We start from the raw sequence: 8,824 nt of genomic DNA on the forward strand, positions 1-8,824 counted from the left end.
CAATTCAGTGGTGGGAGAGGGTCTCACTGAAGAATGGTCCTATGGATGGTAAAGGAAGACTTTACAATGGAGTATAATCTTAGGGGATTTGGTGCTTATAGAGACCACTACATCTGAGAGAATGTTGTGCCTTCATGGACAGCATCCTGTCTCAGGAGAAGGGAGACCAGAGGTTCTGGGGACAATTGATATCCAGAAAGGTGGAAGGACATGGGTCCAGGGAGGAGATTTCATGGCAAATGGGAAAAAAGATTGTGGGGAGGAAAAATGGGTACTAATGAACCAATAATAATAGCTAGTAATTTTAGAGTTCTTTAAGGTTTGCAAAGTTCTTCACAGTTTAGCAATGAAGAGCTGAGACAAAGAGAGGATAAATAATTTGCCCAGGGCCACACAGCTAGTAAACACCTGAAGCAGGATTTTAACTTGGGTCTTCCTAACTCCACGTCCAGCACTCTATCCATTGTAGCACCCAGCCACCTCTAATTGTCTTCTGTGAAGCAATACTTCTATCTTTTCTATCTCTTGCAGGCATTGGTACTTCTAAGATGAGGAACATCAGAAAAAGGGAGAGGAGCAAATTCTAAAAGACAATAACATAGAAACTGTTTAGAAGAGGGAACTCAGAATAATCTCAGAAGTTTAATTTCATGAGAAATACAGAGACTAAAGAAAGAAGAAAGAAGAATCATGAATCAAAGAATAAAAGTCTAGAATAGAAAGAGGAGAGAATTAATAGAAACAGGAGATAAGGTTTGGTGGGTTTACAAAAACTTCTTTGGGTTATTGATATGTTTTTCTGAGCTCCTTGCAAAATACTTTTAGAATATTTAGACTTTTTCTACTTGGTTCTCCTTGCCTATCTTCCCTCCCTCAACCTAATATCTTTATAATCTTTATAGAATCTATACAACCTCTGTTGAAGAAGTTATTACTAAAGCTATTTTTGAGGTAAAGAAATGGAGATTCAATGACCTTAACAAGGGATCTTTTACCGCAGTCGGCCAGCTGCAAGTTTGTTAATTACATAGGCCCTACTCAAGTGCTGAAAAGAGAGGCTATTTATAAGACATCTATTACTTCTACGTTAAAATTGCTAATGGCTCATGTCAGCAATTATTTGCAGTTTTTCACTCCTTTTTAATTGTGCCTTTCCTAAATAGTGTACACAGTAAATTCTCTCCCATATTAACAGATTCATTAGGAATAGAAGTGAAAACCCTCATGTCTGGGATTCCTAATGGTTGAGATTCTTAGACAAAGGACTTCCATTATAACTGCCTAAAGCATAAATTAATCTCTGCATACAGTGGGCCACCAAAGGCAAAACTGAAAAACAGAAGTGCAGCAACCAATGATAGTATCATTAACCAAACCCCATTATAATATTCTTTCCTATTCTTAGTTTCGCATACAATCCTTTTTTCTGTTCTGTTAGGTAGATGGAAATGTCTCCGTAGGTGTGTGTGTACTTGTTAAGTTCCGGCTTAAGTTTTTTTTGAAAGACATGACATTTCCAGAAGTAAGACAATAATAATATTAATAACATCTTCTTCCCACTTTACTGGCCAAATTAGGTCTAATTGCTCGAGACTGACCCAGATCACTTCCCCTTCTGACTCTTCATTCAACGCTGTTCCTTTTGGAACTAACTACCCCCTTGTAATGTTGTTTCATCCAAGGTCAAGTCTTCATGGAACCAAGTAGTAATTTGGGTGGAATATGCTAGTATATTTCTTATATCCGTACCTTCTTCTTCCTACCCTTTATGTCGCCTCTTTCAAATATACAATGCTTTTTCTGCTCTAACATCTATTCTCAAGAAAGGAGCTAATAGCAAGTGTTTAAATTGTTATTAATAATAATGTTATTACTGTTCATTTAATATTAATATTAATAATAATATTTTAGGTCAATGTATCCTTTCCCAGAGGTATATGCATTTTAGCTGTGGAATGAGGGGTTCTGATAATGGAACATCAGGTATTGATTTGTAGCTAACAGAGGTAGCTCTGGTATAGTGACAAGAACACTAAGCCTGGAGTTAGGAAAACTTGGTTTGAATCTTCACTCTCCTATTTATTTGTGTGTGATTTTGGGCAATTTACATTATTCTTTCTGGGCTTTCAGGCACCATGTATGTCAAGTGAGGTAAAATTTGATGATCCAAGGTGCAAGAAATATCTTTTTTCTCTTTTAGTCAGGGGACCCATTCCAGCATCTGCAAAATCTTACCACATAGATAGACACTTACTTTGTCTAGACATAAAGCCAGTCCAATGTCTAGAAGATGTTTAACCTGGAGAAGAATCAGGGAGGAACATGATATCTATCTTCATAGATTGCAAGGTCTGTCACATTGAGGAAAGATTAGATTTGTTGTTTGGCCACGGAGGGAAGAACCAAGAGCAGTGGGTGAAAATTACAGAAAAGCCAAATTAATCTTGATGTTAGGAAAAAAACCAAACCAAACCAAATTTCTTCATCATTAGAGATACCCCAAAGTAGAATGAGTTACCTCGAGAGGTGGCAGGTTTGCCCTCCTTAGAGATCTTCAGTCAGAGGCTAGACAACCACTTGTTGAGTATTTAAGAGTAGGGATTTCTTTTGTGTATGGGTTGCACCACAGCACTGCTGAAGTCTCTTCCACTTCTCAGATTTGTGATTCCGATCTTAGATCCCAAGTCCTTAGTCACTGAACCAGTTTCTGAGTCTGGACATCAGAGGAAAAACTGGTATAGCCTAGCCTAGGCTGCCTTAACTGCCATCCAGAAGTGTTGTGAAGCTCAATTGATATAATGAATAGAAGACACTTTGCAAAACTTAAAGTACTATAGAAATCTTCTTCTTCTTCTTCTTCTTCTTGTATCATCATCATCATCATCATCATCATAATCAATCATTAGCCTATAGTCACTAGGCCTCCATTCTGGTGAAGACTTCATTTCCTGAACCTTTGGCTGAGCTTAAGCAATGCTTATGGAGCAAAAGAAGAGTGTGCTGGTAAATGTTTAATGACCGGGGCTCTCTGGGAGGAAATATATGCACAAATATTTTTAAATTTAATTTGCATTATTAACACTTTCTTAAGTCTGAATCGGCATGTCAGTCTCAAATAGAATTGGGGCCACTAAATCATATGTTAGAATCCCTGCAGGCACATATTGACTTAGAAAGCCACATATTAACGTGATCTATGTTCTATTGTATTTTTACTTATCTTGTTAAATATTTCTCAATTGCATTTTAATCTGGTTCCTCCAGCACTGGAAATTGTTGTGGGTCACAACAGGAGGGTAGATGTTTGGCACCTCTTGCCTAGACAATCAAAAATAATAAATCAAGCCCTGATTTGTTGCTATTGCTGATTTCTGAGGTGTTAATGCTCACAAAGAAAATTTATTAATCAGACTCCTGCACATCTTGTCATGCCATTCTGCCATTCTAGAGTATACCAATGCTGGCCACCTACGTAACCATGTCAGAATTCAACAGCTAGAGAGAGCTGTATTAAGGTGTCTGGGAATGTCTGTAGAAAGTTCTGGGAGACAACTCTGAGAAGGATGAGGAGGAGGAGGCTGAATTTGTTGTGTTGGATGCAGCTTCCATCTTGGGAACATTTGGTTCTTTCATTCAGAGGGGCTCAGAGGAACAGCTGATTGTTGCTGCAAGGCTGGTATGGCTTTTTGTGTATGGGTTTTTTTTGTGTACGGTATGGCTTCAGTGTGTGAACGTGATGCGGTGCTACAGTGCTTAGTGGTGAAAGAAGATACCACTTTCTGGTCTCTAAGAAAGAAAACCATCTTTTTTGCCTTTGCATTCAGAAGTGTTTGTTTAGCTCAGACTAAATATGTCCAATGAACTGTTCTGGTCAGCCCTTTATACTCCCCTCCCTCTGTGCTTTTTTTTCCTTTTTTGGCTATTGGTTATACTACTCCTAGATAAAGGAAAGTAGATTTTTGGGGGGAGGGTGGGGTGAAGGATGGAGGCTGAGAACAAAAGCAAGATTGGGATAAGAGTATTATATGCATCTATTTCCTTTCCTCTCCCCATTGCCAGATTACTCCACTTGCTGGTGCTAGTTAAAACAGTTTTTTAAGCCAATAATTTGGGTGGGATATGCTACTATGGCTCCTAAATCTCCACCTTCTTCTTTCTACTTTGAACCCCAGCTCCTTCAAATACCCCGTGCCCTTTCTTCTGTTAACATCTATTCTCAAGAAAGGAGCTGATATCAATTATTTACATCATTATTATTATTATAACTACTACAGCTGCTGCTACTACTACTACTTACCACCACCACCACCACCACCACCACCACCACTACTACTACTACTACTACTACTACTACTACTACTACTACTATTACTACTACTACTACTACTTCTAGTTCTTCTTCTTCTTCTTCTTTAGATCAATGTATTCTTTCTCAGGGTGTTTGCATTTTAGCTGTGGAATGAGGGGTTCTGGTATAATAGAATTTCAAGTATTGGTTTGTAGCTAACAGAGATAGCTCTGGTGTAGTGACAAGAGCACTAAGCCTGGAGTTAGAAAATCTTGGTTTGAATCCTTGCTCTTTTATTTACTTCTGTATGCTCTTGGTCAAGTTACATTATCCTCTCTGAGCTTTAAGATTCCCTATATGTTAAATGAGGTACATGGATGGTCTCTTCATAATCTAAAATCTGGTGATCCAAGGTACAGGAAGTATTTTTTTCCTCCAGAGGTCCCTCTAGAATTTGTGAAATCTTGCCACAAAGATAGCTATCTGTTTTGTCTAGACATTGAATGAAAACCAGGAGAAATTAAAGAAAGAAGAAATTCATAATCAGAAGCCATCTTTCCATTGAAGTAGCGTTGTTAGCAAGTCTGAAGCTATGAGCAAAGGGGGAGGAGTTAGAGAAACCCAAGAGAGTAAACATGGGCAGCCCCCTTCCTCTCCCTCCCTCTTTATCCTGTCTGTCCCTTCTGCTTTGTCCTGTCCCTTCTGTTTACCCTTGTTTGATTTTTTCCATTCAGAGAGACTACAGGGAACAGCTGATTGCTATTGGGTTTTTTTTAAATGTTTATAAATTTTGTTTTCTTTTCAATCCATGGAAAAAACCAAGCATTTCCATAACACAGTACAATAAAAAAGATGATTGCACATGAAACTGCAAATCTACCTTGTACAGCTTTCTATTTCCTCCAAATATACAACCAAGTTATCACGCAATTGTTTTTTACTTTTTTTCTCCCTCCCACCCTAGAGATAGTTACGCTCAAATAGACTATACTCAAATGTGTGTATATATATATATATGTATATATATATGTGTGTGTGTGTGTGTGTGTGTGTTATTATTATATATATATTATTCTATACACATTCTATTTACCAGTTCTTTCTCTGGATGTAGATAGTGTCTTTCTTCATATGTCCTTCATTTTTAAGTTGTACATTTATAATAGTCAAAATGACTTAAAACAATATTGCTGTTACTGTATAGCTGATTGCTATTGTTGAGGGTAGTGTGGATGTCTCCTGTCTTTGGGAGTTAGTCTCAACAAACCCCATACCAGCTATACTGAGTGGAGTCAGGATGACACTTAACTGATCTAGCTTCATTCTCCTCTAGAACTTTGTAAGTCCAGGATCCTGGACAAAGTCACTAGTACAGTGCCTAAGGCTCACACATTAAACAATTGGTTGAGAAGAGAAAAAACTATTTTTTTTTAATAAGAGCAAACAATAAGGTTTTTCATTTTTGTTTTGTACTGACTATAATGCCCAAATGTTTTTGTCTGATATAGACCTAACCTAAATCCAGTTTAGAAACATGTTTGACATAGATAATGGTTAATAGAACTATTTGAGGGACATTTCTTTGCACTCTACTGATGTGAACAGTAATTTGGGAACAAATGGCCTATGACTGCTAATGACTATTCTTTCATCTGAATGTAGTATTCCTATGAAGAGTTATAAAGGGTTAAATCATTCTTCATTAGAAAGCATTTTACAGACCTAGAAATATGCTATATCCTAGTGATCATTAATCATGTGAATGCTGGCTGTCAAAGTTGCACATCAAAACTCAGTTCACCAGAGAAAAATTTACAAACCTGTCAATTACTTCATCAGCCTTTTCTGCATTATCTGAATGCAATAATATTATCTTGCCATATTTGCCCTTAGATTAATGTGCTTACCAAGTATAAGCTTGATTTTATTATTGCTTATAGAATCAGTTAGCCCTAAGGAAGGCATCCAGGTCCCTTTCAACCTTCATCTGTGTCACTAATTTGAAGGATAAAGGAGGTGCCTCTCTAGAAACTGCTAGGGTGTGAGGCCAGCTGATTTCACCTCCATGCAGAGGTGCGAGCATGGACTTTGCTTTGTTTCCTTTAAATTTTGGGCCCTTGATGCTTAGAGGTGGGGAAAAAACCAACCAAATGGGATCTATCCCTTGACCTCCTCAATGTTTACTTCAAAAACTCCATACACCAGGGGCCTACACATTTAAGGAGCTAGTAGCCCAGGGGAATTACTACCTTAAATCAATAGCTAGCCCCTTCATTACCAATGACTTCATCAGAGCTGCTTGAAGTAGTAATAGAATAATCAACAAATAATTATGGTCAATCAACTACTAAAAAAACAAACAAGAAATCAGAGTGGAGTCAGAGGTTAGTAAGTTATGGCATTTATTACTTTTATCCCAGCATCACCACTAATTTATGTTGTGAACAGGTGACTAGCAACACACTGTGATGGGACCTTGGAGATTGGGGCTTCCTTTACAACTCAGCTCTAATCCTCCCTTTCATCATAGTTGCCTTTCCTCATTTGCAACCATGTTTGTGGCTTCCCTGAGATTATATCCTATCTACACGTTTATACTCTTGGTTTATACCAATGGTTTATACCATTCATGTACATGGTTTTGGGCATGTTGTCTTCCTCATTAGAATGTGAACTCCTTGAAACTAGAGGCCCTGTTTTTGGCTTTCTTTGTATCCCCAGCAGCTATGTGCTGTCACATAGGAAATGCTGAATATATTCTTGTTGATTAATTGACAAGTCACATCTTCAAACATTTGAAAATCTCTCATATAACCCCTAAGTCTTCTCCAGTTTTAACACCCACAATTCCTTTAATTTCTACCAGTGACATATTAGTGAGTTGTCCATGGGTAAATCATAACCTCTCTGAGCTTCAACTTTATTCTTTATGTAATGGGGATAATAATTGTGAGGCTCAAATGAGATATAAAGGGGGTAAAAAGGGGAGCTCTCTGTCTGCTCTGGATGAGTCAATTTCTCTTTAAATTATACATGTATATTTTCAATCAACAAAAATCTGCTTTCTTACCTTCCTACTCCAAATCCTTCCACTCTCAATCAAGAACTGAAAAAAACCCTCTCCTAAACCCCATTACAAACATGTATAGTCAATCAAAATGAATATCTACATTTGCCATGTCTGGAGAAATATTTGTAAGTTATTCTTGGCTCTAAATCCAGAACCCTTTGCCTTCTGGAATATCATATTGCAAGCTCTCTATTCCTTTATAGTAGTGGCTGTTAAATAGTGTGTAATCCTGACTGTGACTCCTCAGTACTTGGATTATTTCTTTCTGCCTGCTTGCAGCATTTTTTCTTTGACCTGGAAAATATGGATTTTGGTTATGATGTTCCTGGGAGTTTTCACTTTGGGGTTTCTTTTAGGAGGTGAATGGTGGATTCTTTCTATTTCTGCTTCTCCTTCTGCTTCTAAAACATCTAAGCCGTTTTAAGGTTTATTGAAATGGGATGTCAATTCTTTTTTTGTTTTTGTTTTTTTTTGGTAACAGTATTTAGTTAGTCCAATGGTTCCTAGTTTTTTCTATTTGATAGGTTTTCCAGATCATTGTTTTTGGTCTGAGATATTCTACATTTTCTTCTAATTTGTTAGTTTTTTGACTTTGAACATTTTTTGTTGTCTCCTGGAGCCATTGAATTCTATTTGATTCATTCTTATTTCAGGGAGTTTGTTGCTTAGGCAAGATTTCTTGTGCCAAGTTGTAAATTCTCTTTCCATTTTTTTTTTGATAGTTACCATCTTTTTCTTCAAGTGCTTTCATTTCATTTATAAGAATATTTTAAACTCTTTTTTTAATGACTTACTTTTTCTCTTGCAGTCGAGTTTGTACCCAAGTTTGTATTTTTCTCAGAGGCTTTGCTTGTAGATGTTTTTGGAGTCATTCTCTTTTGAATGTATGTCTTGAGCTTCCCTGTCACCGTGATAGCTCTTTATGATGAGATTTCTTTTTTTGTTTGCTCATTCTTTCTGTTTACTTCCTGATTTGGGGCTGTTAGGGCTGGGCTCTACACACTTTTGGAGGGTAAGTCTGGACTGGTCCTGTTCCTGTTTTTTTGAGGGTAGTGTTGAGTTGTTCTAGAATCTCAGCAACAGCCTTGGGACCTGCAAGCTTTCGATGCTTCCATAGCGGTTGGATCTGGAGTGAAATCTGAGTGCTGTCACCGTTGTCTGAGCTCTGCAAGCTTCTGACCTGGGTTTGAGTGTGAGCAACAGTGGAATGATGCTGGATTCCGTCTCTATCAGTCAGCCGGAAAGCTCTGTTAGTTCAGAGTGATAGATCTTCAGGCTTCCCTTTGGTCTAGGAATCCTGCCCTCGTTATTCCTTTGCAGGCTGGGCTGGGTGCTGGAACTAAAACCCCACTCTACTCTTGGGATCTGAGCCACACTGCTGCTGCTTGCTTCTGAACTTCCTCCTCTGTTGGTATACTGCACAGGGTCTCCCTACCTAGAAATACTCCCCATCTCCCCAAGATGCT

The sequence above is a fragment of the Vombatus ursinus genome, unplaced genomic scaffold (genome assembly GCF_900497805.2).
Source record: "Vombatus ursinus unplaced genomic scaffold, bare-nosed wombat genome assembly UNPS02009573.1, whole genome shotgun sequence".
NCBI lineage: Eukaryota > Metazoa > Chordata > Mammalia > Diprotodontia > Vombatidae > Vombatus > Vombatus ursinus.